The following is a 19,582-nucleotide window of genomic DNA, read 5'->3' on the forward strand; positions in this document are numbered from 1 at the left end:
CCGTGAGCGAGGCATTTCGCCCAAGCGTGGCGTTTCCTCATGCTTCATTGCCAGTGCTCCTCCCTTATGCTGCGTTCCTCACTCGCCATTTAGGACCCAAGGGTACAATCACTTTGCCGTTATGTTGCCTCATCTGGCACAAAAACGTCCCCGCTCCTCACCCATCCCAGCCTGGGAGCCTGTGCTTCTTTTGGACCCCCTTGGATCGTATGCGTTTAGACAGATCACCTGTCGAGTACGCGGATATTTGAGAAAACAAAACAAAAAAAAGAGCACCTGCGTAAAATTAGGCTAACAGTGGCCTTTGTCTTGCATGCATATCTTACATTATACGAATTAAAAGAGCGCTCGAATGCACTTAGGTTTTGAAGAAACCTTTTATTCCCCATACCTCCAGGACTGTTATTGTTGAGGCTTTTCACGCTTCCTACGCCACGATCCAGGCAGATAGAAGCGCTTTGCCTATATTTTAGGTACTCTACACTAAGAAGTGTAGAGTTTGGCATAAAACGGCTTCGGTTCGCAAGAAGGACCGGAAGCTTATGGTGCGCTTTTTGTAGCGTAATAAAATTTTGCGAAATGAGGGAGAAAGTGTGAGAGAGAGAAATCACTTGAAAGAAGGCGGAGAGGTCGTCTTGGGGTTGCGCGCCAGAAAAGACAGATGAACAAGCATTTCAGTAATTTCTAGGCAGCCTTCTCAGACATTGTGAACAATAATAAGAAAGTATGGACCTGTTTTTGTAGCAGTGAAGTGCAGCTTGATTACAGCTAGAACAAAAGAAAGATGGTCAAATAGCACAAGCCTCAAAAAATGCAACATGCACGTCTTGCGTTCTGTGTGTTCGAGTGTGCCGGCGCGCGCTAGCAGAATGTGTCATATTTTCTAGGAGGCACAGAATGAAATGCAGTGTACGCAAAGCGACAATGACGCAAATGGTAGCTCAGAAGTGGCAAACGGATTTTGCAGAGAGGAATATCCAGGCATAGAATGAATGCGATACTGCCTTTATAGTGATATTGCCTTTATGTTTTACTCATCCGTCCATTCATGGCGTAGTGACTAAGCTTTTTTTTATTCGTAAGAAAACTCTGAGAGTGAAACTGGTTAAAGCTTCGCATCGACGTTTGCCCTATGGAGTAGTGTCTATGTTTTTGGGATCGTGCAGCTATGTGAGTTATTTTTTTTTTAATCCTTCCATTTCGATTCTTTTTAATAAAAGACTTCGAACAAGCTTTTAAATGTGGTTTTAGGGCTTACAAGTTCATTCCAAGCGAGAGTGCCTTATCGACTGCACTCTGCTCTGAGTATTTATTTATGGCATACGTTTTTTTTTCTGGAATGAAGACTGGAGACATTCGATTGTTCGAGTAAACCGATAAAGTACGTCACCACAATCCTGGTTTTCAAGAAAGAGGAATAATTCTGGCGCATGAATAAGTATTTTGTTCTATGTATTACATCAAGTTTCTAAATGTGGCTTTGGAAATAGCTTTGAAGCGTTTCTGCAACTGTCTCTGTTGGGCGCTTTGGTCGGATTATTCAATTCATGTATAAGCAGATATCTGGAGTTTTTAGTCGAACAACGGTCGTGACAAAAAATACATTTCAACGGGAGGTAGATTTTAGCCACATCTTTCTTGCTGCCTGCTGCGATGTTCATCCGTCGCCCTGAGTGAGCAGCTATTGTATTCCGTCGCTCAGGATGAAGAAGAAGCGGCTGCGTTTCGACGGAGAGATGACGTCAAAACGCTCGTGCACGGGAATTCAGGTACCCGTCAAAGCTTTTTCCTCTATGACCGACATTATTTCTGAGTTTTCTACGAAAGCGTAATTTGTCATCGACTTCTCAATTCTGGCCCGTAAAACCACCGCAAGTTGGTTCATTTCTACTTCATTTCCTATGCGGTTTCATTATTTCTTAATTCGATTTTTTGCATGGGGTAACCTTCCGTTCATTAATATTTATGGAAGTCTACAGAGATTCGTATTGCGGTTTAACTACTGCAAGATTTTTTCATGATAGAGAAAATGCTTTCACCCAATGAAAGACACGTTCAAGCCTGGAAGATGCAGTGGGAACTTGCCCGTACAGCAAATACAAATATCTTTGTTTTCTGTACAAATTATTGTTAAAAAATTGCGCTCCGAGTGAGACGCCAGCCCCCATAGAGCACCGTTTCCTACGGGAAAAACAGAAACTGCCGAAACGAGTGAAATTGCAGGATCAAGACACAATATCCAACGACGCAGATATCTGAGCAACATACACACTGCAATTAGGATCATTTAGAGAAATCCGGCGCTCTGTGGGTGCACCGCACGCTGTGATAATAACTGAAGCCCCCGATATGATGGCGCAAGCAGTGACGTAGAGCCAAACGTGAAGAGAATCAGTCAGCTGAGGAGTGCTTTTTTTTTGCGAACAAGCACCGTGGTGCTCCGACACTACACTGGTGTTCTCAAGTCTACTTCAATCACCTTATCTCAGTCACTGTTCATTAAAAAGCACATGGTCATTGCCCAAAGGAGCGCGGCGGCTCTGCAGCAGGCTTTCACCAGTGATGTTGAGTTTGCTATTATGGCTAGGTTACCGAGACATTATTCTTAGAACGACCATTTAATCCTACTGAGATACGCTGTTTTTTAATAAACTGACAAGAAGAATCTACTCCAAACTGTATTCCTTTCAATAACTCTGTTTCTTGATGGAAAAATGCATCCATGTTTGAACACTGCTAACACGCTCCTATGCTTCAAACTTGCTCGCAATTCCGAGCAGCATTTCGGCCGCGAGGAAAAGCAGTGCGTATATATGGTTACTGAGCCAGCAGAATACCATGTCTATAGTTTCGATGGACAATACTGGCTGAAGCACTTTGCCAGTGCTTATTCACAAAAGAAATGGTGCGTTTATATAGAAACCGGGCCTGCTTCAAGCTAGCATACCGCCGCTAGGAGTGCTATTCGTTTACATGCATTTCTTTTTCTCAACTTGGGGCTAACAAATCACCGAGACAAGAGTTTTTTCCACAATTACCCCAATTCAGCTTTTTTGCTTTGCTTCGGCTGCAAAACAATACTCAAAGTGTTTTCCCCGTTGCAAGCGCTAACAGGAAATTTACATACAACGCTTGCCATCCTCCCCCCCCCCCCCCCACCCCAACATAACCTTCAATTTTCAACATACTTTAATATTTTGTTATTCAGTTAGCTGTGGCGCTTGCGCTTATGTGTCTGATTTTGCGTGTCTCGTTAGAAGCACACACACCGAATAGTACACCCAGACACCGACGTCTGCATATTTGGCCGAGCGTGCAAGAATATGCGTCAGATATAATAGACGGCCTAAAAGTCTTAAAGTGGGATATACGGAAACATGTATATGGGTTCGTATCTAACGAAGGGATTTCAATAGTCATAGTGAAGTTTTTTTTTTAAAGTCTTGGTCAGCTTCTCGGCAGTTTCGAAGGGAGTGAGAAATTTCTCATGTAGCTTCAGTGTCTGTCAAGTAGCAAATGCTCGGAACGACATAGATTCGAGCATTTCGTTTTTTTTTCTAACTCTTAGTTTCCCCACAGTCCATCCTCATTTCCATTTTCATTAAATCGAAACTGTCTTAGTAGCTGTGAATGCCCACTTAATTTTGTATTGTTTTCTATGAAAAGTAAGCACATGTTAGTATATCATAGGAATAACACAACATGTATTTTCTGCACGTCTTTTACTTCGCTCGTTTATCCTTCTAATTGAAACCGGTTTTACACAACAACAGTAGTATCAATGTTCATTACGCTAGGCCTTGCAATACTAAAAATGAGTTTTTCTGGAAGTTATCAAATTTCGGCTGCATTTCATATTTATGAGGCCTTGGGAGGAGAAGAACTTGGGAAGACCGAGCGGAGATGACATGGACAGGCCACGCTTACAGTGGCACAGCTAATATGCGCACTACAACACATCTAACCTAGAACCATCAGGAAGTACGAGGGAAGATGAAGCCCAGCATGTGCTCCGCTCTTCCGAACGGCAGAAGTTAAAGTGGCAATTTTTAGCAGCTCTGCAACACCGTGCGCACCCCTTTCCGTTGTACAAAGTGTGCTTCCCTAAGAATCATACCACAATATATTTTTTTTAAATTATGAACTCCCCGTTTGCTGTAAGCGTTCCCACCAATCGGACTTCCCTCGTGGCCTCACTCATCCCGCTCCTCTACCCCCTCTCCCAACAGAAGTTATCAATTATCAATGCTGCAGAGTTTCCATGATAAGATACGCTGCCGCTCAAGCCCTGTGTGGCTTTGGCAGGCCTGTTATGTACGCTGCTTTTTTGTGACTTTGAGGAATAAAGTATTATTATTATTATTATTAAGCGATACGTGGCCTAATGTGATAAATTTGTATGCTGCTGTTGTTGTTCCACATGGTTAAGTTCTGGAATAAAACAAAGTCTGCTTCCGTGACAAAACCACGATCTGACTATGGAGCACGGCATATGAAGGGTGGGGGGAGGGGGTTTCCGTAAGAAAAACGTTATAACATGCGGGTCTTAAACGTGCACCCAAAGCGCGGTACATGAGCGTTTTTGCGTTCCGCCAGCATCGGAATGTGGCAGCCCCTGCCGGGATCGAATCAGTGACAATGTGCTCACCGACGCAATGCCGCAACCACTTAGGTATGCCATGGCGGCTGATTGTTTTGCGATATAAATGGGCGAAGTAAAATGGGTTTGGACCAAGGGAGACGTTTATCAATGCTCCAATATTTAGTATGACATAGTGCCGTTTCGGGCCCAGTGATCTTGCTGCCTAGGCGTAACGTGCAAATCATACCGCACACATCTAGCGGCGCAATCTCCGTAATCACGCTTGGGCACCACGCACGCCGCACGTGGTGAACTCTCCCTCTTTCAGAACCATAGCACACCCGGTTAGACTAGAGTGAACATGGTCACGGCGCGGGCCATGAGGACTCCATCGCTGCAAGAACTACAGGAAACGCTGCGTCAGACAGCCAGACCAAGCTGAATGACGGGACTAGCGACGGACGTCTTTGAGCGAGCAGACCGATCATTCTACCTGGGTACTTCTGATGGACCTTGGTGGTGTAGCGCTGCGTTTGAGAAGCACCATTGCAGAAGCAAACCAAACGCCGTACTCTAGACGACTCGTCTCGGAACACACTTGCGCGAATTGCAAAGCAACGTGTGCCTTGCTGCGTAGATTTGGCCAGTGGTGAATGTGTTGGGCTTTGTCGGTGGTTTCACGAAAAAAAAAGAGCAGGGGCTATAGTACTAGGTTCATTAGCTTGCTCAAGCGGATCGATGTGATGCGATGCGTGACTAAGCTATCCTGCGAAAACTAGCGAACGCCATCACTGGAAAGTGGCTTTAGTGATGGTGTCTCCGACGGATTGTCTTCGATACGTCTGACAAGGTGTGATGGTTTTTTCTGTGCCCTTTGCGTGATTCCACACGAACGATATATAGTGAAAGTTAATGCGCATGAGAGAGCGTTTAAGTACATTTGTTGCAAGGTTACCATAGGATGCGCTGCTGTTGCAGGAGATTCGTAGTAAGGTGATCCATGAGCAGGCACAGAAAAGCGTACCATTTTACACTTTTCTCACGTTGTGATAATTTCTTGAGTGCTGATTGTTCAGGCGGGTTAGGGTGCCGAGAGGGCTAATATCCAAATTATCGCAATAGCTGGTGGTTGATCAGTAACTCAACATGACACCTTGAGGATAATGATAATGTACAGGTATTGTGTAAATATAGTACAGCGTGTCACTCAAATACATGATCGCTTATGATTCTACTTGCTGTATATTCCCTGCCTAGCCGTTCCTCACTTTTCATAACACAAAATAGCAAAAGAGAGAGCACTTTTTTTCTCATTCACATCGCCCTCACTATCAGCCTCGCCTCTCTGTCACCATTTCTATGTGCAAATATTTTCAGTGTTGGGGCGACCCGCCGTGGTTGCTCAGTGGCTATGGTGTTGGGTTGCTGAGCACGAGGTCGCGGGATCGAATCCCGGCCACGGCGGCCGCATTTTCGATGGGGGCGAAATGCGAAAACACCCGTGTGCTTAGATTTAGGTGAACGTTAAAGAACCCCAGGTGGTCAAAATTTCCGGAGTCCTCCACTACGGCGTGCCTCATAATCAGAAAGTGGTTTTGGCACGTAAAACCCCAAATATTATTATTAGTGTTGGGGCGATAAACTGCAAGCTTACTGGTGCCTGTCACAACTAGAGCGCTTGTATTTCTTTCGTTTTGTTCTGCTTCATCCACTGCAGTATTTCATTGTTCTTTCGTGAGCCCGCCCATGTCTTGATGTCGGCTCAATATTTGTTTTATGTGATTCCATCGTGCATCCCATTTCCTAATTTTATTTCATTACTTATTACATATGCTATTTCTTACGTCACCATGCTTTTTCCTGTTCTGTTTTTCAACGAGTGCTGGAGAACCCTAATTTGCGCGTCCACTTCATTATGCGTCTTCCCTTAGGCTATTCCTTCGTCCTCTCGTATCACACGTGGTCCCTTGACAAGTTCCCAGGAGAATGACTTCATTACGGTGGGTTTCTGGATGTGTTCATGTACTATTCGTTGCGTGTCAGTCTCTTGTAGTTGCAAGTATTGCAGATTGCCTTTGCAGTTCATATGGCTACTTTGCTCAGCTTAGCAGTTCATAAGACTACATTTTAATTATTTCGAAATTTCTCGCCGGGCACTAAGATTTTTTTCCGTGGGCTTGTTCTTTCATTAAATTTTCCTGCGAGATCAGCTAAACTCGTTGAATGAGATTAAGGTGTCATGGTGATTGTAAAATAGCGAACAAGAAAGACGTGGACAGAAAAAAAAAAGTTGACTTAACATGCGCTGACTTCAAACCTGCGTCTACTCAGAAGCACTGATGTAATATATTGTACTTTTATACCGGCTATCTCACGCGTCGAGCATCAAATAGGCAAAAAAAATGTAAGGATATGCTCACTATCGCTCTAAATCGTAAATTGAATAGCGCAGGCGCACATGTAAGTTAACAACCGCTAAAAAGAATGACTACCGCGACATCAAACTACGACATCAAACCATGACACCTTTTTCTAATATAAGGGAGGGCAATTTCCTTGCCTAAAAGGTGTACCGAAGGTTGGTTCACGTACGTGTGGCCTTGCTTCTGGATGCTAAAAAAGGTTCAGTCAGCTCCCTTATGGATTGACCTCTATGAAGAAAAAGAACCGTGGTGCTTTGCAAGATATTGCTTGCAGTGTAGCGCCGAAATCGGTAAACTCCTCTCACACCAACGATTTAGTTAGCAACGCCATGAATGCTCGGGGTAGGTGCCACTCTTCAGTGAACCACTCGCAGGCACCAGCGTGCCACGATTCTTGTCACGGAGGCCACGCGTGGACTCCTCGGCAGTACCACTGGATGGCCCACCGTATCCAGAAAGAACCGCGAGAGAAGAGGCTGGCTGCCACGTGACGCGTTTCTCGGTGTCCACACGCAGCGGTGCGCCGCACATTTTGGAGGTCACGCGCGGGTTTCGCGGCGGCGACGCTAGATGGCGTCGAGTGCTCTTAGCGAAACGTTGAAAGAGGGTTCCCGTTGCAGTACGCGTGTCATACATAACGTGTTTTGACGGTGCCAATACATTGCGCCGCTATATTTATTCAACGCTAACGAATTACCGTCGATAGCCATCGGAAGATGGGTTCTGCCGCAATCTTTTGAAGCGACTGCTTTCTTAGGATCTTCCACCTGCGCGACTCCCACTTTGCGGAATGTCACTTTATGGCCGTTTACGGCACACTGGGCACACAGAAGTCACTAGAAATAAATAAAAGAAATAAAAAATCTAATTTCACTTTGTGCAGGTGGGCGACAAGCGGAGCTGTATCGAACTATTAATAAAATATAATAAAACAACAAAACAATAATGCACAAGTGCGCACTTTTTCATGTTTATCTGTACTAACGTTCATCTCATGACCGCAGTATTTATTGCTTTATGGTCGCTATGATAGACAGCCATGGCTCTTTGGCGACACTGGGGAACTTAGCGAACGTTATTTCTATACACGACCGATGGCGCATCGTGGAGACGTACGTCTTGGTGCAACATTGAAGGCTACACCTTAATACGAGAAGCGCCAAGAACCACTTTCCATCGGAAGGAGACACATCTGTGTTAAAGTCACCAACAACGACAATGGGATTGGGGTCCACCGGGAGGATCCACCTAAATATGCCCTTCCTAAATTCTTCAAGGTCCCTCTTTGACGTTCCGGGATGAAAGCATGCGGTGGTGACAACGATTCATTCCCCAGTCTATACGGTAGTAGCGCTAGCTTGAACTACCGGGAACTGCCTTCATTGGCAACTCAGTGCAGTCTTTTTATCGAGGGTGAGGGTGAAGGTGCGCTACTCGATGGGGACCAAGTCCGCCATGATTCTTGGTCCCCCGTCTCCGAGCAGCATGCGCGAGGAGCTTGGCTTTCATGTGAGCCAGTCGGACAGTGTGTGGCATAACACATTTCACCCAAATGCTCAATGCATCGCGCTTGCCGCCTTCGCTGTACTTCGATCTCTCGAAGTACACCGACGGCACCATTCACGAGGCCGTCATTCACGTCGATATTGAACGTCACCATGTAGGGCTTGCCCCGGGTGAGCAGTATCATGTGGGGTAAATTGCCCATTTCCACATGCGTCAAACCGGCCACCATGGGCTGTGTGTGAACACACTCGTCGTCGGACCTCAATCCGAGGTACACATCAGCTGCTATAGCCTTGTGTACGTCTTCCACGCCCTGTATGGCAATATCGGTGTTGAACGAATCATCGTCCTCATTCGAGTAGAAGAGTCGCACAGCACAGGGCCCGACGACCAAGGCTCGATCGACGCTGACGAACCGAATGACGCGTACATCTTCCGGTTGGAGGGACTTCCCGTCCCCGATTTTCGCGAGGTTTGGCGAGAACGCGACATCCTTGTGATGCACAGTCTGCCGCGACGGGAAGTAGGAGAGATCATGCCACTTCCCCTCCGGGCTCAACACGTTGTTGTCACCGCGTGCAAGCCTAAAGATCTCGTTTGCGCGAACCGGAGGCAGTTGTCGCAGATCGCCGCACATTATGATGCTAAGACCACCGAACGGCTCAGCGTACTTGTACGTGATCTGTACGTCGTCCGCCTGTAGAGCCATACTCCCCCCTCCCCCCTCCCCCCCCCCCCCACGAGGCTCAACACTGCTTAAGCAATGGCTCATACCCCCATAAACGTGGCCCACATGATGATAGTTTTTGTACACGCACATCACGGAACGCTGGAAACTAGCCTAAGACAGCACCGCCGTAATAAGAATATCCATTTGTCGCTTTTGAACACTGACCCCGAAGCTCTCAATCTCAGCGGTTTAATGATTCATACACAAACGCGTACCCGCAACGTGAAATAAGGTCGTGCAATCCAGCACTTGAGAGGCTTGCCACGCGACATGCGTCCCATAGCCACAAATCACTTATAGAAAGAGTGCGTGCACCAGCTTGATTTACACAATCATGAAGAAAGTAATTGCAGAACCCGCTCATTCCAAAACTGTGCTTTGATTTGCTAAGATAATTTGGGTTACAAGCCTAATAAGAGGGCGCTTCTAAAACCGCCTGCGTGTTTGCGAATCTCCTGTAGGGGCATGATGCATTCTTTGCTAGCAACCACGGTGCGAGTGTGCCAAGGTATTGTTGCACTGTGAGTCGCTTCTGCAAAGACCAAAATGCCATGCCTTGTGACTGAGCATGTTTTAACGATGACTAAAAGTAACAAATTCTCTGCAAGATCCATCAAGGTGGCTGAGGAACACGTTCGACAGTGAAATTTGCAGTCTCTCTCTCGTCGTAATGTGCAAGTTATCGCTTACGATGAAATCAACCCAAAGTTTCTTTTGATAGAATGCTTTGCTTCATGAGCCGATTACCTGTGCGTTGCAAACATTTTGCGACAATAGTTATTATAAAAACTATCTCGTTTAACTTGCGGCATCGCTCAACATGACCCTTATAAAATGTTTTTATAGAAAGTTTTTATACAGTCTATACAAATTTGTCTATGAAGTCTATAGACTGTCCATAGACATTTCTTTAGAGTAGTCTATCGACAAGCTATAGACTTATGGCCATAAACTTTTTATAGCCTAGTCTACAAATAGTCTGGGCCTATATATAGACTGGGTCTAGAGACGGTCTATTACTTATGGCCATACACTTTGTATAGAGAAGTCTATAAAAGTCTGGGTCTATAGACTGTATATAGAAAGTCTATAGACAGTCTATTGACTTATGGCCATACACATTATAGACTAGTCCATAAAAAGTCTCGGTCTATAGACTACCATAGACATTCTGTAGAATAATGAAAACACTTTTGAACACAAATATTTGCAGAATATCTGCAGAAAGTCTATAGAGAAAAGTGTATACACTCATACAGTGCTACTTTTATAGACTGAAGTCTATAGAATGTCTATATATAAATATCTTTAGACTCTTTATGGAGAAATGTCTATAGACTGTCCGTAGACATTTCTTTAGACTAATCAATAGACAGTCTGTAGACTTATGGCCATACACTTTTTATAGACTTATCTATAAAATGTCTGAGTCTACAGACATTATAGACTGTCTATAGACAAATAAATTCACGTTTGTAGACAAATATGAGCAGAATGTCTATAGACAAAGTGTAGAGAGTTATACAGTTCTACTTTTGTAGACTGAAGTCTATGGAATGTCTCTAGACAAGTGTCAATAGATAGGGTAAAGACATTTGCTTATCGAAATTTTATAGACGTGAGTCTACAAGAATAGAATTCTACAGCAGTTCTACTTTTGTAGACTGAAATATATAAAATGTCTATAAGCAAGTGTCTATAGACTATCTATACACATTTGTCTATAGACATCCCATAGACTTCAGAATACAAAAATCGGTCTACATAAATTTTTACTTTTGCAGACTGAAGTCTACAAAATGTCTATAAGCAAATGTTTATCGACTATAGACATTCTCTACACTTCAGTCTGCAAAAGTAGAGCCGTATATTCGTATACCTTTTTATCTATAGACGTTCTGCAGACATTTGTCTACAAACACAAATTTTCATTAATCTATAGACAGTTTACAGAGTGTCTATAGACTCATAGATCTTTTAGACTAGTCTGCAAAATGTGTAAGGTCATAAGTCCATAGACTGCCTGTAGAGAATTCCTGCAGATCAGTCTATAGCTAATCCAGAGACTTTAACCTTACACTATTTGTTGATTATTGTCAATACAGAATGTCCGAGCTAACATAAATTCAGTGAACCTGTTCAAGGAAGAATAATGTGAAAAAAAACGGTGCCGTAAGATCGGAATTTAAGACTTATGGTGTTCAGCCGTCCGAGATCTGACCTGTAGGTGTTGTCATAATAGTATATCTTGTACCATGTTCTTTTTGAGCCTTGTATTTTTAATGCCCATGTTGGCTCAAATAGCCGGGATCGACACCCTATATACTAGCTATATAAACCATACATTTTGACAACTACGTTTCGATTATATATAAGCACTCGCTGCTGGGGTTGCTAATGAGCAGTCTATTGCAAATGTCTATAAATATGTACTGCATCCAGCATGCATATGGGAGCGTACCCAAGGAACTGAACATAGGAAATAATGCGTGCAGATGGAAGCAGTAGAAAAATCTAAAATGTATGTGGCCGTGAATCTTTATACAATACTGCATGAGTATTTGTGCACGAGCACATTTCAGAAATACTACAATTAAATCCAATGCATCTGGTTGAACGAAATCTGCTAGCTATCTGCTAACTATCAGTTAGTTTCCACTTCCGTTTACATATGGCGGCAAACATTCTTGAATGTATATCATGTATATTCCTGGGTTTCTTCACATCTGCACTTAGGCAATAATGTCGATATCTAAATAACGCTCCTGGACCAGCTGCACTCTCAATGTTGCATAAACAAAAATATTCAATTACACTAGTGCCGAATCATACAATGCAAAAAATAAAGCAATGCACCGGTATTGAATTAGCTCTTTTTATTCCGCGATACATTGTCATAGAATGAAGGTCTTCTGCTATGATCGAAAGAGACTACTTACATATTCACAGACTACTTCCCCTTGGCAAGCGAGGCCGCCAGGCCGGCCTTGATTTTGGTGTCATATGCTCCGAAGATGCTGCGACTGTATGCTGCAAATAAGTAGATGCAACAATGTCAGGTAAAAAATACCAGTTGCGTATTCTTCGTTTATTAAGCAGCTTCATATATTTACTCAAACCATTTAAGGGGATACACAATGCGGTTTAAGTATGACTAACGGCTGCTTGTGAATACGAATCAGTACTCTTAAGCAATGTTCCATTTTATGACACTGTGAACAATTAAACAGTCACAAATGCTGCTGCTGCTACAGCAAGCTTTTTAAGACAAGTTCATAAATGACACAGCATTCTAATTATATCAAATGATCTCTATTTCAATTGCTGAAACAAGGTTACCGAATTAAACTGTCTGTCCGATTTTTCGCTGGTAACTAAATGTGCCCGCGCAGAGGGATATGCTCAGACGAATGACTGGAGTATTCACTGTATGAAGCCAAACATCGTCATTTATTTTGCTTAATACACATTTAAGTGTCTTTCTCATACTCTTAAATGAATGGGTCATTGGCCATAAGTTAAACAGAAAGCAGATGGAATGATTGTATTGATATGTCACTTAGTTTCTTACAGGCAATGGGACCTCTTGGGCATGTAGCGCCAGAGCCGCTACACCAGAGTTCATCGCGCGCTAGCTTAGCTGGCCGGCGTAAAGTTTGGATGCATTGACGGTATTACGCTGGGTTAGCGCTTTTGCCAAAAAAAAAAGCTCTGGATCGCCGCATCCGTGTGCGCATGCGCTGAGGCAGCAGCTCATAGCCGCGCCGATGCAAGCCACGTGAAACACGCCAAAGTGTAGCAGGGGCCAAATTTTCGGTAATCCTGGCGTCGCCGGCGTGACGTATCCGGCCTCATCGGCTGCTGCATGTTACATTGGAAACGCCGGCCTATCTCAAGCGGTTGAAGGCCGAGCCATTCCGGTGGCGCTGCTTGCAAGCAATGTACGGTGATGGGCACGTAATGGAACGGCGTAGTTCTTGCAGTGTGCGAGCCGCGCAATCTCAGGCGCGTCCTGTAGCGTCGTGTACCATGTCTGAAAACTGTTTTCAGGTGGCTGGCGCACACGAATCAGCGCTGCACGCTTCCTACACTACGTGTTCTTAGCCAGTACGGTTTAGACAAGGACTGATCCTTTCCTGTGCGCCTCTTCGTTTTGGCGTTGCGATATGCCCAACCAGGAAGTGTGACGTTCATTATGCCTCCTTTGACGCGGTGTGTTCGGATGCCATGGCGAGAACGCTTGGCTGGAGTTAGTGACATTCCTTTGATTCACAAACGGAGGAAGACTGCCCTTAGACCTGGATGATGGAGGTTCAAGCCGAAATTGAGACGTAGCCAGCCATTCGATGGTGAGTAGAGCTCGGCCCATGCTAGCTACTCCTTTTACGAGAGCTATTTCGTTCTCGTCGAACGTCATCTATGCTGTTTCCCTCCCTTGTCGCACCATACTTGCGCGCAGGTTTGAGAGTCGTGTCTTCAATGACACGTGTAAATTGTTGTGCCGAACTGCAGCAGCCCCGTGCGTGGTGCGTGCCACAACCTAGGGACCGACCATCATAATTACACAAAACGTACAACTTTGTTAATTTTTTGTCCCTTTTCTCTATTACCACAGATACATTTTTAGGCCTTGGTAAGTAATATATTTAAAAGCAAAACACGCTATTGCCGCTATTTCTTTATTTGGCCTGACTTGCGCGACCTTTCTTTGCCTGTGAATTTTATGCTGTGGCAGATAAGTTTACAATACCTGGGACACGCATGCAGTACAAAATACTTTGTCATCTCCAAATACCTATTTCATTGCCGTGTCATTCGTGTTTTCAATGGCGTGCGTTTTTAATAAAAATGATCTAGGCAAGGGCTCCGACAAGCTGAACGCTTCTGACTTTGACACGCATGCTGTCGTATTGTGACAGAAGAGCTTTTCGATACGAAATTATATGTTTTCATGTAATATGCACACACTGAATGTAGTCAATGAGATAACACGATCAAGCGAGGACTTGGCTCTCCTGCACAGTTCCGTGCTCGTAGTAAATACCAGGCACGCATGTCACTGAATGGAACTCAATAGCTTCCTCTGCCGGTATCTCAAAGCGCATTGGAGGAAACGACGAAATGTTGACATCATTACATGATCTAGAGCTCTGTAACCGCATTTCCCGTCGACGCCGTCGCAGTGGCGATTCCTGCAGTATGTTGCTGCTGAACCAGAGGCACACGCGAAACATATGCATAAGACCAAGCCGAACGATTGCATGAACAATCAACAAAAAATTTGAGGACGCTTAAGCTTCGCCTTCAATAGTGGAATACGACAGCGTTATCTCACCCCGTACGCACCGCCCACTCATTCGGTCGGCATGCTCTCGACGAGACGAAAGGGAGAAGTGGCGAGTGTCGCGCCACCTATCGGGACAGCGCCGTACATTGCGAGGAGGGGGTCTTCTGTGTTTGCCGCAAGATGGCTCTGCGTGTGCGCCAAGCGCAGAAGAAATGTAGCGGAAGCTTACTTCGCTACTCGTTTACCGGCGACTTCTGTAATTTGCATGCTCATAATTGTAGCGTTCCTAACTAGAACGGCAACAGAAATGACATCATCTAAGTGAGACGGGTGTCATCCGCCATTTTATTCCCACTTCTTCCTTCTCACTTCTCCCCTAGCACCTTCCTTCGTCTTCTTTCATGCGTCCAGCGCAGACCGCTTCACTCTTCCGGATTTCTTTTAATTACACCTCCTGGGGTAATACTTGAATACGTTTCCAATAGCGGCGCACTCCGTTTGGCCCGAGGCTCCGGCGTACCAGACATTCTTCAATATTCCATGCTGGCATGCAGTCTTAATAACTTGAAATGGTCCGCAATATTTTGAATTTGAGGGCACAGCTCCTTTCCTTACAAGGACATAGTCTCCAGGCTGTATGTCCGGTATCTCGCTACTGTGCCTTTTATCAAAGTTTCGCTTCATGCGGCGCTTGTAGATCTTTGACAGTTTTCCTTACTTCCGCAAGTTCGAGGTTCTCTAGGAGACCTAGCTCACGATCTGCAGGAAGTATGGGCGCTGTACCTGAAGTTACAAAATGAGGGCTGCAGCCTAAACTCGTGGTGTATGATCTGTTGTGATGCTTCACAGCGGCCTCGAGACAGCACTTCCAGCCACCGGCAAAGCCTGGATACATCTTCAGATACTGTTTGATGTCTCGTATGGCACGTTCCGCTAGGCCGTTTGCTGCCGGGTGGTATGGAGAAGAATACTTTATCATGATGCCGTGCTCCTGGGCCCACTTTGATAATTTGGCACTCCGAAAAGCCGGCCCGTTGTCGCAGACGAGCGTCTTTGTGTGTTTAAAACACTCAGCTTTGAGGAGGTCTATTACGCTGTTTGCGTCTTCTTTGCCAGCTTTAGCCGCAATCGTCCGTGTGCACTCATCTATGGAGAGCAAGAAAGCTTGCGTTCGCTTGACTCCTTCCCCCTTCTTTTTGAGCTCCGCGAAGTCCAAATGAATTACTTCGAACGGGATGCTTGAATATTCAGGGTTTGTCATAACGTCTGTCGATTGCTTGAATTTAACTTTGTTCACCTGGCAGAGGTGGCATGTGCGGATGTAATGGCTGATGTGGTTTTTCATGCCCGGCCATGTGAATCTCATGAGCAATTTCTTATAAGTGCGCCAGAAGCCATCATGTCCACCCGATTCAGGGGTGTCGTGGTATAGATGAAGAATCCTTGGAATCATAGTTGGTGGTACGTGATACCTTCCATTGATAAACTGGAGCTCTTCTGTACCTTCCCATAGCTTAATATGATTGATTGTATCTGGATTATTGCTTGATTCCAGTACAAGTAATCTTGATAGTGCGTCAGCGTCAGTGAGGAGTGGGCCAGGACGGTGCGAAATTACGAAATCAAATTGTTGCAGATAGTTCACCCATCTAGCAATGCGGCCTCTTGGCTGGGCCATGCTCAGAAGTTGAGTCAATGCTTGATGGTCCGTGAAAAGTATGAATTTGGCACCTTCCAGGTAAGTACGAAAGTACTGCACAGCTTTTAAGACGGCCAGAGCTTCCTTTTCTGTGGTACAGTAATTGATTTCGGCGGGTTTCAGGGTATAGCTGTAGTACCCCACGACGTAGTGTTTGGTTTGATCAGCTTGTTTGGATGGCTTCTGGTATAGAACTGCACCGGTAGCATAATGTGATGCGTCCGTGTTCAGTACGAAAGGCAAGAAAAAATCCGGTATTCGCAAGATGGGGTCCGACGATATTAGTTTTACAAGCTCACGATAGACAGCTTCGCACTTCTCGTCCCAATGAAAAGGCACGTCTTTCTGAGTTAAACGTGTGAGGCACCTTGTTCTCAGTGCGTAGTCTTTGATAAACGCCCGGAAGTGTCCTGCAAGGCCAAGAAAAACGCGCAGGGAGTGCACATCATAAGGCTTTACCAGCTTGGAGATTCTCTCTACCGATTCTTGCTTGGTGCTTTTAGTCTGTCCATCAAACACCCTGCCAAGAAATACTACGGTATCTTGAAAGAACGCACTTTTCTTGAAGTTGACTTTGAGTTGGGCAAGACTGAGGGCATGAAGAACTTTTGAAAGATGACTACGGTGTTCGTCCTTTGTCTTTGAGTAGATGATGATGTCGTCGATGTACACATTGCAAAATGTGCCCAGGTAAGGTTTCAGAATGTCCGTCATAATCTTCTGAAACCACGCAGGGGAGTTTTTCCAACCAAATGGTAGGCGGTTGTACTCAAACAAGTCAAATGGGGTTATGAACGCGGTGTACTTCTTCGTTTCTTCACTTAGTGGAATCTGCCAAAAGCCCTTGCAGAGATCTATTCGTGAAAACCAATGGCAACCACCGGTTTCGTCAATGATGTCGTCGATTCTCGGCATTGGATAAGGTATCAATTCAGTTTGACGATTGAGAGCCCGGTAGTCTGTGCAGAGGCGGAATGTCCCGTCTTCTTTAGGTGCAATAGTGATAGGAGAAGCAAATGGGGATACAGAAGGCCGGATGATACCTGCGTCTAACATTTCTTGCAACTCCTTTTTCAGCCACACCTTCTATCTCTGGACATATTATAGGGGGCTCTACGAACCACTGTTTTATCTGCGAGCTCGAAAGGAACGACATGGGATTTCATTGCTGGAGGGTAGCTTCCTATGCATATAAGCTCTGGGTACTTAGTCTTGATGTCTTCGTGGTGAAAAATTAGCCTTGATACACTAGGTTCTTCACCAGGGTCTTCTGTTCTTATCGTGTCTTCGGCCATTACCTTGTCATCCCAATAGAGGTTCATCTTAAGTTTCTTCATGTCTGGACGGGACAAAAGAAAATCGTAGGTGACATTGGGAATGGCCAATACGTCACTGGTAATAGCATTTCCTTGAAATTCAATAGCCAGGGTTACCCATTCGCTATGCATGGTCACTGACCCATCGTAGGCTTGGACACGCAATGTTCTACCAGCGTGCAGACGACTGGCATCCACTCGAGTCTTGTTGATAATAGATACCGAAGCTCCACTGTCAACGAGAGCCTTCACTTCAATGCCATCTACCTTAATGGGGGCGTACAATAAGCTTGACGACACCAAATATACTGTCTCACTGAAGCTCTTTTTCTGGGGCTTGTGATGCACGGTAGACAGATTATGTGGAAGTAGGTTGCCGTGAACTGCGGTAATTGGTTCTTCACCATCCTCACAGTCATGATTTACGCTTCCCAGAGATTTGTTTATGAAGCTGTGTTCACATTCAGTTGACGGCAACGACTCTAGATTGGAATCAAGTTGCTCTGTTCTACCATCTGGCTGTCTTCTCGATGTAGTTCTTGGCACTGAGGTCTGTAGAAAGTTCAGAAGGTCATCAAACGTTCTTGGACCTTTGAGCTGGACATGACAACGGATCTCGATACACAACCCTTGCGTTATCAAAGCTACAACAGCAGAAGACGACAGCTTCGGTTCTGCAGAATACAACAGGCGACGCTTCTCAAGACAGTACTCAAGCAGAGAGCCACCTGTATAACTGAACCGCAGTGCCGCATCCCATCTTTCTACTGCGTTGCCTTCGAAAGCCCCTAAAAAGTTGCTTTTCCACAGTTCCCAACATGTTGTTCCATAATCCATGAGTTGCACGTCATACCATTTTCTGGCTATACCGCCCAAATAGCGGCGCATATGCAAAATCTTTGTGTCGTCGGAGTGCCACAGATTCTTGTCACAGGCGTACTCGAAAAAACACAGCCAGTAGTGTGCATTTTGCGATTTTCCTTCAAAAACATCTGGTTCAACAATACTTCGTGCTGACTGCTCTCGACTAAGCGCTTGGACGAAAGTTCTCATTATTTCGATCTGTTGTATAATGTTCCTTTGCAGTTCCATAACACTCAAGTCTAGGCTCACCTTCCCGGCAGGCGTTTCCTCTTTGAGGGTGCCACGTCGTATGGGTTCCAGAACGAGTTCGCTCAGTGTCTGCAGTTGTAGATTCACTGTCACCGATCCTGTTTGCACGAGGGCTTGGCGGCTGATTGCAGCTTGTTGCAGTACCACGTTGATCAGCGCGGTAGAACTAACTTCAAGAGGAAGGTCCGTCGCTGGCTCACCGTGCACTTGGTATCGGGTGAACACAACAGACTCTGATGACGCCTGGTCGACGAAAAACGTCACCCGCATCGCTGGTCTTCGAAAACTGTCGGCTGCGCCAAAATGTAGCGTTCCTAACTAGAACGGCAACAGAAATGACATCATCTAAGTGAGACGGGTGTCATCCGCCATTTTATTCCCACTTCTTCCTTCTCACTTCTCCCCTAGCACCTTCCTTCGTCTTCTTTCATGCGTCCAGCGCAGACCGCTTCAATAATTACCGATATACGCCACAGTATAAGTTAGTACGGCCCCTTTCTAAGGTAACACCGCATTCACTAGAGGCGCTTTTCCCCCGATTTGAAGTATCGAACTCATGGCTGAGTGGTAGCGACTCTGTCTCACACTCCGAAAACCCTGGTTCCATTCCCACTCAGCACATTTTGCAAGTTGTTTTTACTTAGAGTGCCTTCCGAGACTTTTCCCTCACGGCCAACGCTGCTAACGCCGACGACACCCGCTTTTCTGCGACATGAGCTCCTTAACGCTGTCACGTTAAAATTGTAATCCGAATAGCGGATCACGTGCTCGAAACATAACTGAAAGTACACGTTGCGCCCGAAAAGTATTGTGTCGCCGAAGTTACCAATCGCTGTGGTGCTATTGCACATGAAGGATAGAACAGCACGCTGTTTGAACGCAGAAGTAGCGGCATATTGCCCTGTGATAGCGCTTGGGTGGTGTAA

At 45.2% G+C, this 19,582-nt stretch overlaps 1 protein-coding gene and 1 long non-coding RNA gene across 5 annotated transcripts in view; one reads left to right on the forward strand and one right to left on the reverse strand.

The window, feature by feature from the left end:
* The window catches only part of LOC139049437 (uncharacterized), a 70,600-nt gene that overhangs the window by 25,028 nt on the left and 25,990 nt on the right, over positions 1 to 19,582 (reverse strand). For all 4 annotated transcript variants that reach the window (XR_011508254.1, XR_011508253.1, XR_011508252.1 and 1 more), the window contains one exon: positions 12,181 to 12,271. This is a non-coding gene — a long non-coding RNA (uncharacterized lncRNA). The remainder of the gene's footprint in view (positions 1 to 12,180; positions 12,272 to 19,582) is intronic.
* Positions 13,265 to 19,582, forward strand: part of LOC135921341 (uncharacterized) — a 1,279,318-nt gene continuing 1,273,000 nt past the window's right edge. Inside the window, exon 1 of the transcript XR_011508243.1 lies at positions 13,265 to 13,590. The gene's annotated coding sequence lies outside the window, so the exon portion shown is untranslated. The remainder of the gene's footprint in view (positions 13,591 to 19,582) is intronic.

The sequence above is a fragment of the Dermacentor albipictus genome, chromosome 9, assembly GCF_038994185.2.
Source record: "Dermacentor albipictus isolate Rhodes 1998 colony chromosome 9, USDA_Dalb.pri_finalv2, whole genome shotgun sequence".
Classification (NCBI taxonomy): Eukaryota; Metazoa; Arthropoda; class Arachnida; order Ixodida; family Ixodidae; genus Dermacentor; species Dermacentor albipictus.